Source organism: Pteronotus mesoamericanus, unplaced genomic scaffold (assembly GCF_021234165.1).
Source record: "Pteronotus mesoamericanus isolate MK-2021 breed Mesoamerican mustached bat unplaced genomic scaffold, CSHL_Meso_final contig_182, whole genome shotgun sequence".
NCBI classification, from domain to species: Eukaryota; Metazoa; Chordata; class Mammalia; order Chiroptera; family Mormoopidae; genus Pteronotus; species Pteronotus mesoamericanus.
The window spans coordinates 27868901-27895525 of NW_026555078.1; the positions used below are offsets into that span (position 1 = coordinate 27868901).

Below are 26625 nucleotides of genomic sequence, written 5' to 3' on the forward strand. Positions count from 1 at the left end.
ATACAGATAAGCCATTTGAGAGGGATCTATTAATGATATTTTAGAGAAGTCATTTTCAAATGATGCGGCAAGATCTTTGACAATTTATAAGCCCTTCAGACCTATATTTAATTTACAGAAGATTTCTTTATGACGAACCCTTAAAGCACAGAGCTTGGGACAACTGCAGCTTGCTGTGTCTTCACTAAAAAACAAAGTAGCTTTGGTTTGACTACTTCAAACCAAAACACATTAAGTCTTTTATGAATACTCTGCTGAGTTGTGTTCTACGTTTTCTTTATTCCTTCTTTCATTTGCTTTATATTAGTATGATAATGCCTACTACTCTATGATAATTTATATTATTTTTTTTCTTCTTTAAAACAGTGTTACTTTTGTTTAAATTTATTTGAAAGCATTCTTAGAGGTGATCTGTGGGCACTCCCTGGATGCAAATGGACCCATTGCCAGTTGCTGTCCTTGAGAGTTTTACCACTACCTATGACATAACAATTGAGTCCTCATGCAACTAATCTGATTGTTCATCATTCATTACATTTTTGTAAACGTTGACAGTTTTGGGCTTTGGTCTCTACTTTCTATTCTTCCTGCTTTAAATTGCCCAAACATATTCGACTAAAATATAATCAAATTCTGAGGGAAGAGTAATACTGTCTTCACGAATAAAAATTTGTACTCATGGTCAAAAGGATATCAAAAAAGAGAATGACCTTGGAAGATTATTGTGTTATACACATGTGTACATTGAACTCTATCCCTGTTATCAAGGAATTACAGATGGGGAAGGCTTATCTATTCGCATTTACATTTGTTCTGAAACAAATACATAAACAAATGGAGGAAGGGAGAGAAACTACTAGTTGCTTTAAAATTACTTTAATTTACAAAATGGACTGTCTTCTTTACAAGAAAGGAAACCTTAGAAAATTACATGTCTAAGAAATCTCTGAGACTAAACCCTGAGTTCGAAAATCGAAAAAAGTCCCAATTAGTAAATACAGAAGAACCTTTGATCTCAAAAGACAGTGTTAAAAGACACTATTTTTCTTCAATCACTCATAGTTATTTCGCAGTTCAAACTTTCTACCTTGATAATGGTACACAAGCAGCCTGAGAAAACAGGAGAATCAGAACCAAAGAGGGGCAACTTGTTAGCATGACTACCAGCACTGCTGGGAAACACACTATTTCTAGCTTTGCTTTAATGCCTAGTTTAAGAAACCACATTGTTTCTTCAGGCCTCAGGAAGTAAAGGAGCTTCACCCACCTTAGAATTACGGGTATGGCAAATGAATAAATCAGGCACCAGAACATTTTAATAACTTGGAAACTTTTCTACTCATTCATTCAAACTTCCTGTGTGTCAAAGTCTTGATGCATGGGCAACTTATTATTTCTAACATAATAACAAGTCTGTTTTTCATTTGTATCCATGTTTAATAAGCTTGTGTGATTAAAAAATATATGGCGTTATAAGAAGCCAAATAGAAAAAGTGGTCCAAGTAAGACACGGCATAAGCTCCTGGAATTGGCTATAATTTATTCACATTGCCACAAATCAAGGTGTTAACTCAATTCTTTGCTTCTCTGCCAAGGGTAAAAGGGGAAAGTGGAAGGAAAAGGGAAATTAATATTTATTGAGCAACAATCTCCAAACTTTTTTGATAGTTTATTTATAGCAGTAAAAAATTTGATCAGGTATCTCTAAAATCTGAGTATTTAGAAATTATATACATGTAGTATTAATATATTCAATAGTAATATATAACATAGTTATATACATACTATACTAAGTATATTATAAAATATATAATAGAAATATTTAAAGGATGAAATAAAAATATTTAAAATATTTAAAAGTTCCAATAATTTGTCCCCTCTTACATACCCTGGTGGAATGTATCCCACTTTGGACACTACCATAATTAGATAGTCATTGTCAAACTCTTGGTAGAACCTTAGGTCCCATGGCATTTAAATAAGAATTCACCAAACCTACTGTGTGGTCATAAAAATATCTGTTTATTACCTCCCAGGACACAATAAAATGTCAAACTGTTAAGACTGATGCACGAGAAATGAGGTTAGTGTTAAATCACCTTAGAAAATCTGAAAATCAACCTGGAACAGCATAAAATCACTGGGAACTCAATAACTATCAAACAAGTAATAAGTGAGTAACATTTTTACAGTATCTTGGAAATGCAATGTTTAATTCCTGACACAAGTTTCCCGCTAATTTTTATCCATACTCCAGATAATGTTTTATCACCCTTGTCCCTTTCCTCAGACCCTCAAAAGAAAACCACGGCCTTGGTTGGCGCCAATGGCTGTTCACTCGCGGCAAGACTCAGGTACCTTGGAGTCTGTCAGCCTTCACAAACCAACATCATAAATGAGGACTGGTTTTCATGGTGGTAATACAAACCACTAGCAACTAGCTGTTTTGATTCATCACATTTTGGTACAACTTGCTTCTGGGAAAGTTGAGTCATACCATCTCTGGCTTGGCAATTCAAGCATAAACTTGCAGTGTACATACAGCTTTTTATATGTTATCCTGAGAAACCTGAAACAGCTGCACTGCTGGCAGGAAAACACAGGACCACCAGTAAAATATCCAAAACAGTTGCATCTTTTAATTTATGACTGCACACTGTTTCCATAAAGAGTATATAAAACAGTTCAACTTTTTATAGGTAAAATGTAATAAACAGTCATACTCACTGATGCCATAAATGTGTAAAAAAAGTTTATTTAAAATGATTAATTAGTGTCTGAAAATAGTGTTTCTTGAACACAGTCATAATCCAGAGCAATGAGCAAATATTTTCAAATTTGAGCTATTAATGCTAAGTTGTAGATTCTCACTGCCAAAACCAAGCCAATTAAAATTTCTTTGCATAGCACTGAAGAAAATGCATTTCCTTTCTAGCAATCATTTACATGAAACATGTCTGTGAGAATGATTCTTTAAAGACCTGCCTATTTACATTGCTGGTTTTGATCTCTAAGGCTGCACAAAACAGTTACTGTTAAATATTTCAACCTGTTTTCACCATGGCAACCTCCATTAATTCGAATTTTAAAAATAAAACATAGTTCATTCTTGTTATTCATCTGTGGGCTTTATTTTCTAGGCATCTTAACTTAATGTTCTTAAACACTTTAATTATTGTGGTACACCAAAGTATTTTAAAGGATCTGCCACACTGAAACCACACAATGAGAATTTTGTGTTTTGCCTACTTTTTCACATTAATCCACATCTGTGTTGTTTGAATTCTTTCATGACCGTTACAAGTACATCACTGAATAGGATTCCTGGGGTTTCTGGCAGAGGTCAGTATCATTTCATGCACACCTTTATACAACAGAATGAGGAAGAAGTCTTAGCCAAATTTATTTCCAAAAGTCAAGCTCAGTTGGATTTTGGAGCCCAGAGGTAATTGCTCTGACTATTAGCCAATCCCAGGGCAGTATTTCTGTTTTTCATGGGTTTATTTTAAATACCTGTAAATCTTATAAGCAGAAACCGGGGGGGGGGGGGGGTGCTTATTTTGGTACCTATACTTTATTATACCTTATTTTTACTAAAAGCAGACTAAACTCAGAGATTTAAAAATCATACCTTTGATTATTTTCTTAATAAGGCTGAAAAAAAGGTATGTTTTCAAAAGCATGCCTAAGATAATTCCCGTACAGAGGGCATCTTATGCCCTAATTTATACTCCGTCTAAAGTTGCCTTCCTTTGCCATTAACCCATCAAAATCTCTTTCAACTGGACTCCGGAGAAGGGGGAGGAAAAGGAGGCAATGGCCCCTGAGAGGGGAGTAAGAGAGCATTAAGCATCAGAAAACCACACTTGAAGTTTGTTCCTGAACTTTGATTTCCTACACTGTCATTTTCTTCTGTTACATTTAGCAGCTTTTGCTCTCCAAGAAGGTGATATAATTTACACTTAGCTTCAGAAAGACTTCATTTTCTCAGTTCTGTAACATAAAGTAGTTCCTTTAAGATTACTCTCTTACCATTTCCCTTCCTTTAAAAGCCCTGTATTGACCATCTGGCTGGAGTGTCGGACTCAGCTCATTTCGGGGCTATTCAACAGTACTTCGAGTTCGGGGCCAGGGGCAGAGGGCAGGGGGCCCTCACTCAAGACCAGGAGGCAGCGCTCTCCCCCTCCAGTCCGAGCCTCCTCATGAAAACCCTTGAAAAACTTTGGCTCCAGAGAATCAAAGAATCTTGGAATTTAAATTGAAATGAAAATGTGAAGTTCATATTAGTTCCCTCTACCTCAAATTACCAGGCCCTATGGAGAGTTAAAAGAAAAAAGAAAAACACAGAGTTAAAAACTTGGACTGGTTTAAACTAAGAAAGGAAGTGAACTCTAGAGACTAAGATTTTATTTTTACAAGGTGGCCCATTTTTTAAAGTCTGCATTTAAAGCCATCATGCATTAAACAGACCAGTTCCAAGTAGTTCCCAGTTCTGCCTCCCAGCCTACAAAATTTAAATATAAGTGCCATTAAGAGAGATCAGCCATCTGATCCTCAGCTGTCAAGACCAAGAGCTCTTGTAAGAAATTCAGTCAAAACTATAAAAAATTTACATTAACAACCTGGAGTCTATCTCAATGAGAGTTAAAAACAATCACAGCAATAGTGTGCTCAGACAATTAACCTCTAAAGGGCAGAAACATTCTAAAAACTTAGGTTAGAGCTCAGGTATCCTAACTTAATCATGATGTCAGGATAGACAAACTGCCTACAGAGGGAAACTGATCATTATATATTCTAAGATAAATGGGGAAAGCACTACAAGTCAGTAATGTCCATAATTGGAGGCAATTTGGTTATAAAAACACATGGCTCATGAACTCCAAGCGAACAGTCATGATGTTACGCTTTACTTTTATTATTCAGCCATCAAGTAAAAACACAACTTGAATAAACTAATTATTAAAGCTGATTTCAGATTTATACTAATACACTTGGGAATCAAGTGACCAATTATTCCAGATATTTAGACCATCCAGCACCAAAGCTCCGATTTGGAAATTAAAAGCCACATGTTGCCCAAGTGTCCAGGTGAATACAGACTGCTCAGGTAAACCTTTCTGGATTATAACTGAAGTAAACTGTGCAATTTATTGCTGTCAAAGAACACACTAGGTATTTTAGGACAGCGTAGCTATTATGAACATTAACGTGACTACATAGTAAAAGGAATACTTCCTTGATTTGAGTGTGAATTATCCAACGCAAAGATGATATAGCTGTAACATATTCTATAAATAATTGGTAATTAGCAGTTCTGGATATCTCAACTGACAAAACTCTAAGAATAGATTCCATTAATTTAATACAGACAAAGTCAAGAAATATCTCAGGAATCAGGTGTGATGAAATAAATTTGAATAGAGCCATGCAAAGTTGCCAACGGATCAACTGATTTTCGATAAATCTTAAATATACTTCTCACTCTCATATATTTATCTCAGTAACAATTAAGCAGAAAAATGGTATAAATAATGTTTTTTACTTACTGTTTCTTAAAACATTTTAATACTCATTCCTAAGAATTTACTCAAGATAATAACTAGGGTAGAGAAAGGAAGGCAAAGTTTCATGAAAAATCTAAAAATAAGTCAAACCAGAGTCATATAAAATATATCCTAGGGAATTTACTTAAGATAATAACTAGGGGAGAGAGGAGAAGGCAAAATTTCATGAAAAATCTAAAAATAAGTCAAATCAGAGTCATAAAAATATATCGTAGTGAGAGACAAGTGCAACTTCTGTGGTGGAAATTCAATAGGTATTATAAAAATAAATATCCTAGTTTCTAAATTTCTTAAATCAAGTTCTTTAAAAAACTTTGGGTTTGTCTAATGTAATTTTTTACTATGAAGTCCATGCTAATAATAGATGTGTCAAAAGTTTCACCACATCTTTATAAAGGCAGAATGAGTGATTTTTCCTTAAGAGTAGGATAGGCAAAATGCATAAGTTCATATATATGTAGCTCATTCATTCTTCAAAAAGTTAAAAAAGAGTACTGACTGCCTAAAATGTGCCAGTTATCGAAGCAACCCTGAGAATGAAACAGAGCAAAGATTCCATGTTTTCATGGACCTTATAATTCAGCAAGGGAAAAAACATGTTAAATAATGAATATTATGAGAAAGTCAGGGCTCTACAAGTTTGGATAAAAAGGGAAGTCAACATGAACAAGCTGAGCAAAGGTCTCCATAAGGAAATGACAGTTTAGACCCACAGGATGAAGAGCAGCGAGGAGGAGCGCAGAGGTCCAGCAGCTGAGGAACATCTAGGGAGCAGCCAGAAGCCCCGGCACACGTGGAGCACAGGAGAGAAGAGTGGCTCCAGCTCCGGATGCAGCTACAGATGTAGGCAGGAAGTACCAAAAAAAGGCCTTCTACAACCAATGTCACCCCAACAAATTACATTTTTTTAAAAAAGATCTTACAGGACATATTAAGAACTGTGAAATTCATTCACAGGAGAATGGACAGCCACTGAACGTTATTGCTAGGAACCTGATCATTTAAATAAGCTATTTGGCTGCAACATGGATTAAGAGACAAGTGTGAGTTGATTATAGAGACTCCTTATGAAAATGGTTCTGTATTCCAGGCGTGAGACAATGGTATCTGAGGGTTGTAGTAGTGCACATAAAGAAAAGTACCGGTTCAAGCAATATTTAAGGATCAACTGAATGAGTGGATAGGAGAGCAGGGAAGGGAAGAATGTGGTGTCAAGGTCAACTTCCAGCTATCTAGTCTTGTGTAACAGGGAAGATGCCCTCACAGCAGTAATGGAGAAGGAGCAAATTGGGGTGGGATAGAAGAGAAAGATCCTAAGTTTAATTTTGGACTTCAATCTCAACTGATACAGAAAAGGCATGTAGTGGAGATGCAGACTAACATCTGGCCCAAGTGCTAAGAAAAAAATTATAAAGTTAAGATAATAATTTGAAAGTTATCAGTATTTAGATGGTATTTGAAACTAAGAGTAGATGCTAATATTTAGGAAGAGTGGACAGAATGAGAAAATAGAAGGGACTAAGGCAGAGGCCTAGAGAACTACAACATAGAAGCTGTGGTGGTTAATTTTATGTGTCAACATAAAACTACGCTGAGTAGGCCACAGGATGCCCAGATATCTGGCTAATCATTTTTTCTGTGTGTGTCTGCGAGGGTGTTTCAGGAAGATGTAAGCATATGGTCCTCCCCTCTTTGGGTGGGTATTATCCAATCTGTTAAGGGCCTGAGAATAACAAAAAGGTGGGGGAAGACTGAATTTGTCCTGCTGTTTTGCCTAGAACATTGATCTTCTCCTGTCTTGATGCTCCGGACTGGCATCTACACCACTGGTTCTCTCTCAGGCCTTTGAACTGCACCACTGGTTTTCATGGGTCTCCAGCTTGCAAACAGCAGATCGTGGAACTTCTCAGCCTCCATAATTGTGTGAGCCAATACCTTATAATAAATCTCTTTCTTCCTATCTGTAATCATTCACAGTATCTTCCCCCCCCCCCCCCCTTTAGGCTCCGTTTCTCTGGATAACCTTGACTAATACTCAAAGATATGTTGAAGAGAAAGGTGTGTCCAGGTTTACCACATGCTGCAATCCCCTCCCTATACCGCACACACTCCCTTCCCTGGACTTGCAAAAGAGGTAGAAACAAGAGAGATGTAAACAAGTTGGGAAGGAGTTAGAACCTGCTTCTTGGCTCGACTCCTTCTTGATGATTTCTCATAATAATAGCAGAGGCAGGGGCAGGAAACATTAGATTTTTTCCATCTAGGCTCCAAAAGCCCTATTCCTGGTATAGAAAGCAGCAGTGTTCCTTATAGCAAAAAGCAAAGGAAACAATCCAAATGTCCATTGGCAGGAGAATGGACAAACTGATATTATTTATATAGAATACTACACGGCAGTGAAGACAAAGGAGCTACAGCTGCATACACGCATCAACATTGTCGAATCTCACAACGCTCAGTTAAAAGAGAAGAAATTAAAGAAAATATGTAGAGCACGTTCCATTCATATCAAGTTCTAGACAAGTAAAATTAAACAGAGACTATACAGATATGATCAAACTGTAAAGGAAAGGAAATGATGTCACCATATCTAGGTGACTGAATCTCTGGTGTGCAGGGGGGCCAGAGGGAGGGGAAGAAGAATGAATACAGGGAGCTTCCACAGCATTTGTTATGCTCCATCCCCTAAATCAGTAACTGGGATTCAAAATATAGGACTTGAAGGAATGAAGAGGGGTAAGCGATGAGCACGGAATCGATTTAGCAATTGTTTTATTATTATTCTCTGTAAAATATATATACTATGTATTTTCTCTATGTATGAAATATTTTCATTAATTAAAAAAAAAAGTAGTGTATAGAACATAGTCATGAAACTGCAGCAGTCAATAATCTGCATGGAAACACGGCCTTAGTTTCAGTGAATATTACTATTTATAGCTACTATGATTCTATTCGCAAGCCTAAGTGTTGATCAGTGGTTTAAAAGGTGACCTACAAAAGCAGTAAAAACGAAGTGGCAGATAAAAATCACTTAAGTAGTCAATGAAACCTCAGGCAAGGCCCTGATAATCTGGAATGTTCCCCCATGACAATACTGCAAATTTCTATTTCTTTACCAGAATGAAACATACTGCACTCTGTGTGACTAACATTAAGGTAACAGCCTACATGGAGAAACCAAACTCAATTCCTCTCCCTGTGCAGTGGTAGTTAGCCAAGCACCTTCCAAAGTTTGCAGAAGGGAAACTCTCCCCATTAGCGTGGTTTTCTGCTGATAGCAAACTCTCTCAACTGAACATAAACAACCTCAGTCTTCTACCTTGTATCACTTCCCAGCTTTCCTTGTACCACATAAATATATGAAGGCATCACAGTTTAGTAGAAAGGACAAAGATTTTGGAAACGGATGCATTTGAGTTCGAATCCCTCCTTGGACAATTATTAACATTATGATTTGGAAAGCACCTTCATTTTTTAAGCCTCAGTTTCCTTATCTGTAAAAGTGACACAACAATACCTCATAGTAGTTTTTAGAAGATTAAACAAGAAAAAATATGTAAATTGTCTGGCACAGGACTATAGTGTCCCTGTCTACCCTACATATTCTCTTTGCTACTATTAATACAAAGTACGCATTCGCAATGAATAAGCCTTTCTTTCATAGCCCAAATTTCCAAAGTGTTTTACCTTCTGCTAATCAGTATGTACCTTTCCTTTCCCAACTCTGTGACCTTCCTGCCTATTCCCATAGCTATTCCAACAATAATAATGTTGCCCCCACTTCCACCTTTCACTGTACCCCAAATATGGAATTATAAGTGGAGGTTATGTTTTTTTCTTTAAATTAGACAAAATAAAAGAAATAGACTTGCTTGTTAACCTATTATCACAGGGTAACAGAGCAACCCAAGGACAGCAAAACTTACTTATTAAAAAACAAAAGGGAAAATTTACATAAATATAGAATACATTTATATATACACAAACATATATACAGATCTGTATCTCACAAATACTGTGCTGCGCTAGTATATTTTATTTCAAAAGCTAACCTGAGACACTATTTCTACTCTCAATGACTTTCTTCTCTCTTATTCCTCATATCCAGTATTTTGACTCCATCACCACTAAGTAGCCATTTCTCTGTCCTCATCCCCCTTCACCTCTCTAAATCTGGAGACAGGCTCTGGCTAGGAAATGTTCCTAGCCTCTGCCTTCCACAGCAATGCCTTTAATTTGGGCTACACTTCTACCCTTTGACAAAAGAGCCCCTAAATTTCTCTTTTCCCATCTACTTCTAATTACTAGTTTTCTTCTTGGCTTACCTACTCTTCTTCTATTCTTGACTCTGTCTCTAAAATGTATAGCGTCATTTATCACCTCTGATCTACCGGACTCTACAATTCTAGCTCTTACCCTTTTGCTCATCTTAGGTATAGCCCAGCATTTTTATCTGCTTGGAAGTCCCACTGGCACTGCAAATTTATTATTTTCGTAACTGAGCTCATCTTCCTTTACAAACCTACCCCTCTCTCTGTGTCTCTTAATTTCTCTTAATAGTTTCAACATGCTCCTGTTGTCATCTTGGAATCCTCTTTCTCCTGCATACCAGTGAGAAACCTGTATCCCATTATCTCTAGAAACATCTAATTTTCTTCTCACATCATCAGTGCCACTATTGTTGCCTCTTTCAACTCTTTATTACCTCTTTCATGGACTGCTGTTCACTGTCTCTTAACTGGTCTTCCCATGTACAGTATGTTCTATTTCCAACCTATTCATAGCTACTATATTAATCTTCTTAGGGCAAAGCTCTGCATACAAAGACATACATTGGCTCCCTGCTGTTTGTAGAATAAAGTCCAAATTCCCTAACCTACCATTCAAGGCCTACTTTTCCAAACATATTTCCTATTAGTTGTCTCCACATACATAAACTTAAGCCAAAGTCAACCATAATGTTTTCAGTTATTTCCTATGAAAGCCTCATTACTACTCACTCCATATCTTTGCTCATAGTGTTTCATTATCTTGGAATGCCCTCACCATTGCCTGTCTTCCAAAGCCTAGGTTCACATATTAACCCCTCAATTCTGAAAAGAGACATGAGAAGCTTCCCTATGCAATACAAAATATATATTACAACAAACAAAAATAATAAAATAAACAACTAAGGCTAAAGGCAAGAAAACTTCAGGTGCCAGACATTATCTGGGGACTCAAAATCAGAGCATGAGCAGAGGCTAATGTCTGGAAAGGCACTGGGCACCAGTGATTCAACAACCATGTAAGTACAGGAGACAGGTCTCAGTCTTGCTAGAGGGAGGAACTGGGCTTGGCTTCCTGCATATTAACCTAGATCTACAAAATGCTGTCCCATTTGTAAAACAATTTGTAGGGAAATTTTGCTCACTGGCCTATGGTCAGTCACAAGAAAGTCCAGGTACATGGGCAGAAAAGAAACTATACATACTAAATCACAATACCTAAGCCTGTTCCACCTCTGACAAATTAAGAATTAACACTGGGTCCAGATTCAGTGAAGCCATCAGGAGTTTGGCAGATGCAAACGTGATCTCTGTATCAACATGCCTTCATAATCCAAGGCTCATGGGAAAACAACTCCCACTAAAAAGGGGTCCATAGATTTTTAAAAGGTGAAGTTGAGCCTCACTTATAAAAGACGCACAAGACACAATCATGGTAGGATAACACACTCAGACCCATAGGTAAGAGAATCTGAAAAGAAATATCGAAAGAAGTATTTGATTGATCCTTAAACAACATGGGTTTGAACCATGCAGTCCCACTTATATGTGCATTTCTTTGAGTAACTATTTAGTTGTCCCTCCTATCCCTGGGTCTCACATCCATGGATTGAACCAGCTGATGATGGGAATCCATGGATGCAAATGGCCGACTGTATATATTGTTCTACAGCATCTTATGTAAGGACCTATGCATCCACAAATTTGTTTTCTGCAGTGGGAGTCACAGAACTATCCCTTGCAAATACCAAAGGGCTGTAGTTAAGTTTTGGGGAAGTCAAAAGTTATGTAGAAAGAAATCAATGCTGTAAGACAAGAAAAAAGATAATATGAAAAGGAGAGACATTTTCTTTTTAAAAGAAATCAAACAGAGACTCTGGGAATAAAAATCTCAATGAACAGGTTAAGCAGTTGAAATTAGTGAATTAGAAGACATATGAGGTCTTTTCAGCCATGTAATATGAAAAATAGAGGCATTTATTGAGGAAGATACAAGAAGTATTGTACACAGGACAAGGACACCTCAGTCCTCTTCAAAGTAAGTACCTTGGGACCTCACACAGTTCTCCCAATCACCATCAGCTGCCCCATAGTATTTTTCTGAATCTCATCGACAGTCTGAAACCTCTTCCCTTTCAAAGGTGACTTTAGTTTTGGGAAAAGCCAGAAGTTGCAGGCAACAAAATCTGGGCTGTAGAAGGACTGAGTTACCTAGATGATTTGATGTTTTGCCAAAACACTCTGCACAAGATGTGGTGTATAAGCAGGCATGTTGTTGTGATAAAGCTGTCAATCACCTGCTGCCCATAGCTGTGGCCTTCTGAATCACCCAAACAGTTACCGTGTAGGAATGTTCAAGCTTAACATAAAATGATGTAGATTCATTGCACTACTTGCTCAGTCATTTTGAATGCCACAGCCACAGAGTACACATGCTCACTCAAAGTGTCTACTGCCCTCACTGACTGGTACAGTGAAGACTCCATTGTTCATGCATGTGCATTTCAGTCCCTCTCCTTGGCTGCCAGGTTACATCAGTGTTGTGCAAACCATTCTCATTATATTTGTAATGGCTGGATTCTTTCCAGACAGACCTCGTGTAAGACAAAAGCACAAAGAATTTAGCGGCAGTAAAACACAGAAAATGTGAAAGACTCCCTAAGGAAGGTATTTCAGCAAGAAGGAAATTAAACCCCAAAGAAGAAAAGAATACAAGGAGCAAAGATGAACCAAAAACACCACCACTACAGCCATACACTGGTAACAAAAACAGAGAGAAAAATACAAGGGGGAGTTCTGACATTAAGCATTCTACAGCCTTTGTTTTGTACAGAAGGAAGAGATATGTTACCTTTAGACCTCTGAAAATAACACTTATTAATTCTGAGTGGCAAAATTATAATATTTCTTTTCTACATTACTCTTTATATTTTTCTGTGTTTAAAATATTAATATTTTAGATGCCACCTTCTGTGAATTGCCCAGATAGAATTATTTCTTCCTCTGAATTTGCATAGTACTTTATCTCTACTTCTCTTGTAAGTATGATGGCTACTTATAAACATTATCCATTTCCTGTCACATAAGTTTCTTGATACCAAGATAAATTTCGACTCACTAAACAGTCTTAAAAGTAAATCAAGATTCTGGGTAGTTAAGATACAGATCTAAAGAATAGCCATGACAAAGATGGCAAATAAAAACACAGAGACTACGAAGAATGATCACCACAAAATATGAAGCTGAGAAGGAAGAGAGCAGAGGATTCAGTGGAACACAAGTTGTACATAAGTCACTGAGGAAGACAGGAAAGTTTCCTGCAAATTAGAAGATGCCTATAAAAATGACAGAGAGATAGGGGACAATGTAGAGTATAAAATAACTTTATTTAAATTCTAAATGTTGGCATTTTCCTTAACAGATATATTTAAAAATTGCTTTGATATTTTACCATCCTGTCTCATAAGCTGAACCCATTTTATACTCAAAATGTACACTCTATATTGGAATACAGTTGTGAATGCAAAGAAAAACAAGAAATTCAAATAGAACTGAACACACCCAAAGCTAGATATTTTGTAAGATATTTATTTTTCTATTCAAAGCACCTTCTCAAAAGGTCTATTTCACACACTGGAATCTGAATCATATCAGTAACTTATATAAATCTCTAAAGCAAACAATAACAAGACAAAGACAAGTGGATAAAATAACCGATGTTTTCTCTTAATTATGGTAAATTCTATTTTTCCAGCAAGTGGAAACAAGTTCATAAAATATCTACTAAAGGGAATGAGTGACTATAAGCAATAAAATCTGAAAAAGCTCCAAGAGTTCTGGTTTAATGCATAACAATTTCAGGTTTTTAAGAAGCATTTTTAATACTTAAGCCCACAGAAAACTTGTACTCTCTCCCAAAAGCAAAACCACAGCATCACTTTGGGGGGGAAAAAATCTATGCCCATTATCGTAAGTAATGTGCTAATGCAATCAATTTTATCAAAAACGAAACTCTTCTGGAATGGAATGCTTTAACAGACAAGTCGGTTAGTTCGTTACACACCACTTAAACCAAAAACTTCGTGTATAAAAAAATATTTTCCTCTTATTTAAAAAATTATAGCATTATTTTCAGTATTCTGGTTTGCTTCCAGACTACATTTTTTTGGTAATGCATTATGACTCTGCATATGCTGGTATAATATTTTAATTGAAAACACATTCTAATCATTTACATATGACTTGTTGAAAGTCATTAAGTTTTAAAAATTTAACTTAATTTTTAAAAATGTTTAATTTAAACCTAAATTCCTTATTTCATTACTTTAAAAGGATAAATGGAAGGGGGGGAAAACCCTACTGTTTTCTTGAATTCTACCGTTTGGGAGAAAAATTATTTCCACCTGTCATACCAAGTTAACAAAATAAGCCACACAGTTTCCATATTTTGAGATCATGGTCTGGGGTGAATCTGCTATTATGAGTCAATAAAAGTAAAAATAAGAAACAAAATCTAGCCCTGACTGGTGTGGCTCACTGGACTGAGTGCCAGGACCCAACTTGGGGGCGTGCAAGAGGCAACCTCTCTATGTCTCTCTCACACATCGATGTTCCTCTCCCCCTCTCTCCCTCTCCTACCCCCTTTCTAAAAATAAATAATTTTTTTTAAAAAAGAAGGAAAGAAAAAAAAAAGAAACAAAATCCAAACTAAGATTATTCTGATAAATTTTGTTTCTAATTGACCTCCATTTGTGAGAATTAATGGAACTATATTAATGGAAAATTTTATGGAACTAAAGGTAGGATTTTATTTGAAATGACATAACATATGTACTAAGGAGTTAAATCCCATCCTTGAAAGGTACACTTCAGATTAATCCTACATGTGACTACTGAAAATAAATTTTAAAGGTTTTGTAAAATAAATTAAAAGACTAGTAGATAAAGGCAGTATACACAGTACAATAAGGGAAGTTACTCAAAATCATTAAACTGAAAAAAGAACATTATAATGACATCATCTTATCCCAGGCCCTCACCAAGACACATCATAATTAAAATGTCAAGATTAGAACAATTATATGCCAACAAATTGGCATATAATTTGCCAGTTTGGCAAATTGGGCAATCTGAATTAAATGGATAAATCCCTAGAAACATACAATGTTCCAAAACTGAATCAGGAAGAGTCAGAGTATCTGAATAGACAGACTATAACTAATGAAGTTGAAGCAGTAATCACAAAACTGCCAACTAAAGCCTTGGACTGGATGGCTTGACGGGTGAACTTTACCAAACATTCAAAGAACTAACACCTTGCTTTCTTAAACTGTGTCAAAAATTCAAGAGGAAGGAACACTCTCAGCTCATTTTATGAGGCCAGCATTATCCTAATTCTAAAAACAGATGAAGACACTACAAAAAAAGAAAATTATAGGCCAATATCCCTGATGAATATATTAACAGATGTTAAAATCCTCAACAAAATATTGGCAAACCAGATCAAGCAGTACACTGAAAAGATCATATACCATGATCAAGTGGGATTTATTCCAAGGATGGAAGGTTGGTACAATATTCACAAATCAATAAACATGATAAACAAAATGAAGGATAGAAACCACATGATAATATCAATAGATGCAGAAAAAGCATTTGATAAAATCAAGCACCCATTTATAATTAAAAAAACTCCCCACAAAGTGGGAATAGAGAGAACACACCTCAACGTATACAGGCCATATATGACAAACCCATTGCCCACATCAAATTCAATGGGCAAAAAATACAAGAGTTTTCCTTAAGATCAGGAACAAGACAGGGATGTCTCCTTTCACAACTCTTATTCAACATAGTTCTGGAAGTCCTAGCCACAGCCACAAGACAAGAAGAAAAAAATAAAAGGGATCCAAAGTAAAACTGTCATTATTTGAAAATGACACAATACTATGTATAAAAAACCCTAAAAATTCCACCAAAAAAAAAAAAAAACTATTAGAACTGATAACTGAATTCAGGAAAGTAGCAGTGTACAAAATAAATATCCTGAAATAAGTAGCATTTGTATACACCAATAATGAGCTATCAGAAAGGGAAACTAAGAAAACAATCCCATTTACAATCAAATCAAAAAATAATATAATACCTAGAAATAAATTTAACCAAGTATGTAAAAGACCTATACTCAGAAAATTATAAGACACTGAAGAAAGAAATTTAAGAAGATACAAACAAGTGGAAACATACACCGTGTTCATGGATAGGAAGAATTAACATCATTAATATGTCCATCGTACTCAAAGCAATCTATACATTCAATGCGATTCCTATTAAGATACCAATAACATTTCACAGAATTGGAACAAATATTCCAAAAATTTATATGAAACCACAGAAGACCCCAAATAGTCACTGCAATCTTGGGAAAAAAGAACATAGTTGGAAGAATCAGGCTACCCGATATTAAACTATACAAGGCCATAGTAATCAAAAGAGCATGGTACTGCCCTGACTGGGTGGCTCAGTTGGTTGGAGCATCATCCTGTACATCAAAAGGTTGTGGGTTCAATCCCCAGCTGGAGCACATACCTAGGTTGCAGGTTCAATCCCCAGTTGAGCCACATACAGGAGGGCAACCAACTAATGTTTCTCTCTCCCATCAATGCCTATCTCTATATGTCTTTCTATTTGTCTCTCTCTCCCCTATCTTCTAAGATCAGTAAACATATTTTTAGGTGAGGATTTTTTAAAAATATCATGATACTGGCATAAAAACAGAATATAGATCAATGGAATAGAACAGATAGCCCAGAAATAAATCCATGCCTTATGGTCAATTACTATTTGACAAAGAAGGCAAGAACATACAATGTGGTAAAGACAGTCTATTCAGTAAGTGATGCTGAGAAACCTGGACAGATACATGCAAGAAATAAATAAATAAAACTAGACCACCTTCTCACACCATACACATGAATAAACTCAAAATGGATTAAAGACTTAAAAGTAAGACTCAAAATGATAAAATTCCTAGAAGAAAACATAGGCAGTAAAATCTCAGACATTTCTCATAGCAATATTTTTTTCTGTTATATCTCCTCAGACAAGAGAAACAAAAGAAAAAAAATCAGGCTACATCAAACAAAATAGGTTTTATACAGCAAGGAAACCACTGACAAAATGAAAAGACAACCCACTGAAGGAGAGAACATACTTGCCAATGATACATCTGATATGGGGTTAATATCCAAAATTTATAAAGAACTTAATTCAACTCAACACCAAAAAACCAAACAATCCAATTTAAAAAATGAACAAAAGGACCTGAAGAGACACTTCTTCAATGAGGATATACAGATGGCCATTAGACATATGGAAAGCTGCTCAACATCACTCATTACCAGAGAAATGCAAAATAAAGAGGCAAGAAGGGTAGTCTAGAAAGGGGAAAAGTATACAAAATGTCCAGAGGCCTGAGAGAACATGGTGTATTCTGAGTGTCAAATTCAAGGGCCCTGTATGCCTTAAGTATTTTTTTAATAGATAATGGGGAATCATTAAAAATGTTAGTGGGTAAATGATGCAAACTGACCTGAATTTTAGAAATCCTTCTCTGAAAGACAGATTAGAGAAAGAGAGGGTGAAGAAGAATGCAAAGAAAATGATTATGAGTTCCTCGAGGGATTATGACCCTAATGAGCTTAATTATCTAATTGTAAGTAGGATAGCACTGGCTGGGCTATGAAGTTTCATCACAACAGAATATACAATAGTCAGAATAGTTTTCACAAAGAATACAGTTTCATTCTGAACATAACATACTTGTCAGGCACATAGGAAGAAAAATAGAAATTCCCAGGATCCAGCTAAAAATCTATGCTAAAACAAACAGGTCTGGGGTTTAATATAAATCACTTTACCCTTTAAACTGACTTTCGCAGAGCGGTTGGGTTCTAAGTAAGTGCTTGAGGGCAGACTGGAGAGGGGGTCCAGGCTGGGTCTGCCACCCCCGCTGTAACAGAGTAGTTATGCTTTCATCTTTTGGGGTTCTAATAAGATTTTTTAAAATATTCTGTTTCTTTTAAAAGTTTGAAAACGATGAAAATATAGCTATAGAATCAAATAGATACGGGGCTAAATCCTGACTACTCCCTTAGTAGGGAACTTAGGCAAGCTATGTTAACTGTTCAGAGTTGTTATAAACTGTCAGGAACAACGTCCAAGAAGCGCCCAGGACAGAGCCTCGTTCATAGTCAGTACGCAACAGTAAGTGAAACCAAAAGATCAAAGAAGGATCACGCATGGTAACAACTTTAGCAGAGGGAAAGAGTTAGTCAAAGAGGATTTAGAAGGAAAGGTCAGAGAGAAAGAAAGAAAGAAAGAGTCACTAGGCAAAGGAAACACAGTTTGAGAAAAGGAAAGTGCTTCACAAAGAGATAAAATAAAACAAGGACTACAAGATAAGCCACTAAAATTTTTAACTGGGAAGTCAATGGTGAATTAGCAAAATCAGATTCTAAGTAAGTCTAAATGGACAAGGGCTGGAATAAATCGGAAGTAAGGCAGTGGAGATAGCAAGCATAAAACTTCTTTCGAAAGTTCGATGAATATGGGAGAAATATGGGGGCAATATTTTGAGGGAAGATTTAGGATTGATGAAAGAGGGTGTTTCACGATGGAAATTTGAGTATGTTCATGTGGTAAACAGAGGAAAAGGTCTGAAAAACGGGTGGAGACTAATTTGATGGTGTAATATCCCTGAGTGGAAGGTCCAAGTAGACCACAGAACACAAATGGCAATATTAGTTTCAGATACAGGCCAGGCCCCTCTGCATCTAAGGATGGACAGAAGGTGTTAACAATGTGTGCAAACAGAGACAAGTTTACAGGTGGGATTGGCTTTTGAGGGAGTGCATTCATACTTCTATTTTCTCTGTAGAGTAGGTTAAAAGGTTAGCCGCTGAGTCTGAAAGAGGGAAAGTGGGAGTGGGAGATTTGGGAGAGGGGTGATCTGGGAAAGCCATTGTGGGAAAAGAGAGAAACCAACCATGGGTTTTGTGCACAATGATTGCTGAGTAGCACCAAATCTACAATTGCATAATTTTCTCCAGCTGCACTCAACAGAACCCATATAATAATTCATATATTTAACAAATATTTCCAATTACTCTTTGTATGTAAATGTCCTATACTAGCACAATATTACTGAAACACTAAAATCACTCATGTGATCTTGATTCATAAAAAATAAAGTATGTGATTATAAAGGAATTTTAGAAAGTATCCCAATGGCTTATGTCCTTCTTGTCTTCTGGTTACAGAGAAGAATGACCAAAGATTTATTCAGCCTCAGGTCTGGGTGCATATTGTAAAGTGTTTCATATATGAAATCTATTTTGTATTCAAATTTATTCCATATAAAAACAAAGAATATACAGAACATTAAAATTCCTTCACATAGAGATCCTCTATCTTTTTCCTGGCAAAGAATTCTGGATAAAGGCCAAAGTACCTGACTCCTCTCTCAAAGAAAAAGTTGGTGTTTTTTTTTTTCCATGACATATTATAGACTCAGAAATAAGTTCTTTAAAAAGGAAATACTACCTGTGTCTCTAGAAAACATTTCTGAATACAGTAGGAGGCTATAGTTTTGGAGAAATCCTTACTCCTAATGAAGTTTACCTTGAACAAGAAAGCACACTGCTGAGACTTGATGAATGAAAAGCACTTGAGCCTACATGATGATAGTAAGTGGTACTTAGTAGCTTTGCAACTCTGATTAATGTCTTCACATTAGCTGCTTAATTGCACTGACTGAATTTTTCATTAGCTGACCAAATACTTATTTTATTAGCTTTGGGAAACTGTTATAATCATATTTACAGTAAGAGTTGTCTAAACATTTATTTTCTCACAGTGAATAAAGACTTAACACTCCTTAATAGCTATGTTTGCATGAAAACTTCTTGAGTTCTCATTATTTATTTTTCTATGAATAGTTAAAACAATAAAATGGTTCTCAGTACTTGCCAGAAAACCAGAGATAATTTCTCACAGAAAATTATAAGTTCTAGAAACCAAAATTGAAGTGCCTGGCTTACCAGAACTTGGACAATTTGTAGTTTTGTAATTCTTATGGAATTTTGTAATGTTTAAGGCATTAAGAGGAAATCAGTTTTTAAGCTAGTATAAACCAGTATATCCTGTAAACTTAAAGGTCCTGTGTCGGCTAATTGGGGCAAATACTTTAGATACTACCTAAACAACAAAGTAACTACCTCACAGTTACTGTTTTAAAAATAGCAAAGCATAAAGAAGACAGAAAATTAAGAATGATCTCTAAGATGCAGAAAACTGAGTACAGCTTTTTAATCAATTTATGCTTTAATACTCTAGGTAATTGCCAATGTTTAAACTCATATTTGATTACAAAAGATTGAAAGAAGTCTGATAATACGTTTCTCCCTAGTTTGTTTCCTTTTCTTTCTCTGCCCAAGAGCAAGCATTTTAATCTGCAGCGATGCAAAAAAAAATATGCATGTCCTCCTGTAACTTGCATGTTCTCCTGTAGTTTGCTGACAAAATAAGTAGAACAGAGAACAGACTCAGAGCTCCCATTTTAACTTATTTCTACTTAATGGTTTTTGATGATTCACATTTCAATGACAAAAGAAAATAAGCCACTGATAAGGTTTCACATCAACAGACTTACATAATCAGATTTACTGTATACAAATACTTTCATGTTCCTGTTCTCCTTTGGTCTTTGTAAGAACCCACTAAGGGACAGAAGAAGGGAGGAAAGGAAATTATCTTCAATTTCTAAGGAGTAAGTCATGGCTCAGAGAATTTTTAAACATGGCCAAAGCAATGTCATCATCACCTACCAGGACAGGGTAACGGAAACATAAAGACTGTCTAGAAAGTGATTACATATGGTGATCAGGGAGACATAAGTGAATTATAAAAGTGAACAAGGAAACAGGACATTAGGAAAATGGTGCAGAAGGTAGGTCCAAGATCCCATCCCTCCACAAAAATAATGAAAATAAGTAAAAACGGTCAGAACCAACTTTGTCGAATTCTAAAAAATAGCTAAAGCTTTACAACCACCAAGGAAATGCTGAATCAAGAAAAAAATCACTTAAAAATGGTAAAGCCCTGTGGCATTTTTACTTGCCCTTGCCGCTTACCCCTTCCCAGCTCGGGAGCATACCACTCCTGCGTGGGGCCATGGCCCTGGTCCCAGAGGGAGCGCGGAGCAGGCACCATAAGCAAATTATCGCACTTGTCTGCTCTATCCTGTCTAGAGGCTACATGAAAAAATGGCACAAGGCATGCCTCACTATCTGGGGGAAAAGATATGAGGTTGGCCAAAAAGTCCATAGGTGTTTTTCCATAAAATAAAACACACATTTTTCATTTTAACTAGTAACTTTATTGATTTAGATATTTTGAGTACATTAGCTATAACCTGGTTGGCATAACATTGATTGTTCTCAATTAATGTCCAGATTTGACCACTGTCAACTTCAACTGATCTACCCAACCCTCAAAAGTTGTCCAGAAAGAAACCTCTGGCACAAAACTTCGCAAACCACTTTTGATACCTTTAATTGGCCAAAGCACCTTCTCCATACACTGTACAAATCTTTTTTTGCATGTGTGTTTCAGTTGCATTTTTACCTTTCTTGAAATAATAAAACATAATATGCTGAAAATGTTGCATATTTTCCTCCATCTTCATTATTAAAATGACTACACAAAAATTCTCCAATTTTGATAACTGTTTTTTAAATGCATGCTGATATTCCAGCTGTCACAATACAATCTAACAAAGTGGTTTCAAAGAAAGTTAAAGAAAACTAAGCACTACTAGAGCTGTCTCATGGAAAAAACCAAACAAACTTTTTGGCCAACCCAATACAGTTAAGACATATAGTAGACTGCCTAAAGCCTGGGAGGAAATACTGGGGAGAAAATATACTTTTTCTTTCTTTCTTTTTTTTTAATGCACATGGAACACTTTCTAGGACAAGCATATGTTAGGCCACAAAACAAGCCTTAAGACTGAAATCATACAAAGCATCCTCTCTGATCACCATGAAATGAGGCTAGAAATCAATAAAAGAAGCAAAGTGGAAAATGAGTATGTGGAAATTAAACAACATGCACATAAATCAATAACCTAATGTTATACCTTAAGGAATTAGAAAAAGAGCAAACTATGCCAAAATATAGCAAAAAAGAACCAAATAATAATGATTAGAGTGAACACAAATGAAATAAAAAACAAAAAAGATAAAGGAAATCAATGAAAGCTGGGAGAAAAAAGTTGGTAGTTTGAAAAGATTAGCAAAATTGACAAACCTTTGGTAGACTGACAAAGGGGAGGAAAAAGAAAAGACAAAGTCCTGACTGGTGTGGCTCAGTGGTTTGGGCACTGTCCCACAAACCAGAAGGTCACAGGTCCCAGTCAGGGCACATGCCTGGGTTGCAGGCCAGGTTCCTGCGTAGAGGGAGTGTAAGGGGGAGCCAATCGATGTTTCTCTTGAACATTCATGTTTCTCTCCATCTCCTCCTCCCTCTCTTACCCTCTCTCTAAAAATAAATAAGTAAAATCTTAAAAAAAAAAAAAAAAGATAACAGATGCAAATAGCTAAAAACTAACTATGAACACTTGTATGCCAACAAATTAGATACCTAGATGATATGGACAATTCCTAGAAACACACAATTTATCTAAATTGATTCAGGAAGAAAAAGAAAATCTTAACAGACCTATAATAAGAGATTGTATCAATAATCAAAAACCTCTCAGAAAATAAAAATCCAGAACCAACTTGCTTCATTGGTTAAGTCCACCAAATATTTAAAGAACACTTAACACCAATCCTTTTCAAACTCTTACAAAAACTAGAAGGGTGGTGGGAGGGAGGACACTTTCTAACTCATTCTATAAGGCCAGTATTACCAATATCAAAGCCAAATAAAGATTCACACACACACAGAAATTACAGACCAATATTCCTTATCATTAAAGGCATAAAAATCCTCAAAAAATACGAGCAAACCAAATTCAACAACATATTAAAAGGATTATATACTATGACTAAGTGGAATTTATCCCAGGGATACAAGGGTAGTTCAACATCAGAAAAGTAATCAATGCAGTATAACACGGTAATAGAAAAAAGGGTGTAAAAACACACGATCAGCTCAGTTGACATGGGGAAAGCATTTGGAAAAATCCAACACCTTTTCATAATAAAAACACTCAGAGTACTAGAAATAGAAAGGAAGTTCCTCAACATGACTAAGGGAATTTACCAAAAATCCACAGCTAATGCCATACTCAATGATGAAAGATTAAAAGATTCCCCCCTAAGATCAAGAACAAGACAAAGATGCTGTTCAACACTGTACTGGAAGTTCTAAAAGAGTCATCAGGCAAGAAAAAGGAATTAAAGGTATCCAAATTGGAAAGGAAGAAGTAAAACTATCTTTATTCACAGATTCCACGATCCTGTATTTGAAAATTCCAAAGAATTCACAAAAAGGTCACTAGAGGTTACAAATGAATTCAACAAAGCTGTAGGGTACAAGATTAACACACAAAAATGACTTGTATTTCTATGCCCTGGCAACAATAATCCAAAAAGTTAAGAAAACAATTCCATTTATATTAGCATCAAAAAGAGTAAAGTAAAATACCTAGGAATAAATTTGACCAAGGTGGGTGAAAGACTTGTACACCAAAAACTACAAAACACTGCTGAGAGAAATTAAAGACCTAAAAATAAAAACTAAATAAATAAATAAACATTCCATGTTTGTGGATTTAGAAGACAATGTTTAGACGTCAGTACTACCCAAAGACATCAACAGATTCACTGCAATCTGAATCAAAATTACAACAGCATTTTTGGCAGAAATGGAAAAGTTAATCCTCAAATTCATAGGAAATTCCAAGAGGCCCCAATTAGCCACAACCTTACACGCTCATATTTCACAATTTCAAATTTTACTATAAAGCCACAGTAATTAAAATAGTGTGGTATTAGCATAAGGATAGAGATATGGCCCAATGCAAAAGAACTGAGAACCCAGAAAGAGACCCATATATCTATGGCCAATTGATTTACAACAAGGGTGTCAGCATCGTTCAGCAAGGAAAATATAGTTTCTCCAACAAATGTTGCTGAGACAACTGTATATCCACGTGGAAAACAATCAGTTTGGACCTCTACTTTATACCATATATAAAAATTAACTCAAAACTGGTCAATAACCTAAATATATACACTAAACTTTTACAAGAAAACCACTAAACTTTTACAAGAAAAGATAAGGCTAAATCTTCATGACCTTGGATTTGGCAATACATTCTTACAAATGACATTAAAACCATTAAGTAACAAAAGAAAAAAGAGATAAATTGGACTTCATCAAAACTAAATCATTTTGTGCGTGAAGGACACTATCAAAAAAGTGGAAAGACAACCTAGAGAATGAGAAAAATTTCCGTATCATATATCTGATAAGGTTCTACTATTCAGAATATATAAGGAACTTCTACAACTCAGTAACGGTAAGACAAACAATCTAACTAAAAATAAGCAAAGAATTTGAGTACACATTTCTCCAAAAAGGATATATAAATGGCCAGCCAACATAAAAGATGCTCAATGTAACTAGTCACTAGGAAAACGCAAATCAAAACTAAAGTGAGATTCTATTTCACATACTCACTAGAATAATTATAATAAATTTTAAAAAGGAAAGTAAGTATTGGAGATTATGTGGAGAGATTGGAATCCTTGTACATTGCTGATGGGAATGAAAAATTGTTTAGCTACTGTGGAAAACAGTTTGATAGTTCCTCAAAAAGTAAAATGTATCCCATGACCCTGCAATTCCCTCCTCAGTACATACTCCAAAGAACTAAAAAGTACTGAAATAAATATATGTACAGGCAGGTTTATAGCAGCACTTTTCACAAGAGCCAAAAGGCAGAAACAACCCAAATATCCATCAATAAATGAATGTATATACAAATTGTGGTCTGTCCATATAATGTAATAGTACTGTCCATAGAAAAGAATGAAGTACTGATATAATGTGGATGAACATCAAAAATATCATGCTTCGGGTAAGGAGCCAGACACAAAAGGTCACAAATTGAGTGAGAGATAAATCTAAAGAGACAGAAGGAAGGTTGGTGGTTATTAGAGACTGGGGGTTGGAAAATGGAGAGAAACTTAATAATAAGAGGTTTTATTTTGGAATGACAGAAATGTACGGAACTAGATAGAAGTGGTGGTTGTGCAACATACTGAATGTAATAAATGCCACTGAATTTTTTACTTTAAAATAAAATGGTTAATTTTATTATATGAATTTCACCTCAATAAATTATTAGAAAAAGAAAAAATGAATAGCAGTCCATTTTCAGCCCAAATACAGGATTCAGAATTTAAGACATATTTGTTTTAAAAAGTTATTATTATGGCCATGAAAAAAAAATCTTTAGGTAAAGCTTGAGAGATCATCATCTCAGGGAAAGTACTAAACAGCAAGACAAAAAAAAAATTTTTTAAAAAGGTGGGGGCGGGGGGCTGGCTAGAAAAAAACTGACTGCTATAATTAACCAAGTCCCAGTGACAAGCATGGATGGGTTCAGAAAGCCCTACTGACCAAACAGGAAAGATCTGACTACACTGACTTGGGTTTTGGATTGTGTAACAGTTAGGATTCCAACTAAAAACAGATGACACACACTACTTAGGATAACCTGAGGAGGGTTTATTTACAAAAGGACTATTTATAGAAGTGCAGATGTAGAGAAATAAGGGGATAGTTCAGTAACCCAGTGTAAGAGCAGAGACACTGCCATTCTAGGCAAGAGAAACAAGTACAGTTCTAAAATCCCAAAAAGGAGTTTAGAAAGGGTTGTCATGAAAAAAGCAATGACTTTTCATTCAAGGACAGTGCCAGCATATGGCAACCTGGTATGGAAATGAATACCTTTACTTCACTCACCTCCCTCTCTTTGATTTCCTACTGAGGGTGGCTACCCATCGCCCACCCCAGCACCAACCTGAAAACCAAAGGCACAGAAGCCACTAAGGTCCATACAAATCAGTATCCCAGGGTATAGAGCAGGGTAGAGAAGAAAGAAGAATGGATCTGAAGAAGCTAACAAAAGATACCCATCATGAAGTATTCCAAAATCCTGATCTCCAATCAAGAATCCCAAGCTATTAACTAAGTTCCAGAAGGACTAATAAGATAAGTAATTCTGCTTACCTTGGATAGTGAGTGAATATTACTCTTGGAGAAGTAATTTAAAACTACATTAGTGATACTTTTGTGTAAACTATAATTACGTGGATATACACAAAGGTTCTGTGATTAATGAGCTGTGCTGTATATACTGATTTTCTTTTTAAATGTTTGAACAACTTAAGATAATTTAATTCACTTAATTTTTAAGTCAGATTTATTCCACTTACAAGAGCTTGAGCTCTTGGAAGATGTCAGACTTGTAAATCTGTTTTATTAGGAGTTTGATGTGTTTTAAAGAATTTGACTTTTAAATTTGTAATTAATAGTTCAAATTAAATTTCTGAATTAATTGAACATTAAGAAAAAATAGTTCCTATTTTATATAAAAATCACTTGATTCATAAACAAAATCTATAAAGATTAAAAGCTTAAGAATACTTGGGTTTACATTTATAGTTTTTAATAAGTTAGTAATTTACACATTAAGTGATTGTGTAAAT

At 35.6% G+C, this 26625-nt stretch overlaps 1 protein-coding gene across 2 annotated transcripts in view; it reads right to left on the minus strand.

Moving 5' to 3' along the window:
* MNAT1 (MNAT1 component of CDK activating kinase) overlaps positions 1 to 26625 on the minus strand; it is a 167354-nt gene that overhangs the window by 3789 nt on the left and 136940 nt on the right. The gene's annotated exons all lie outside the window — the stretch shown is intronic.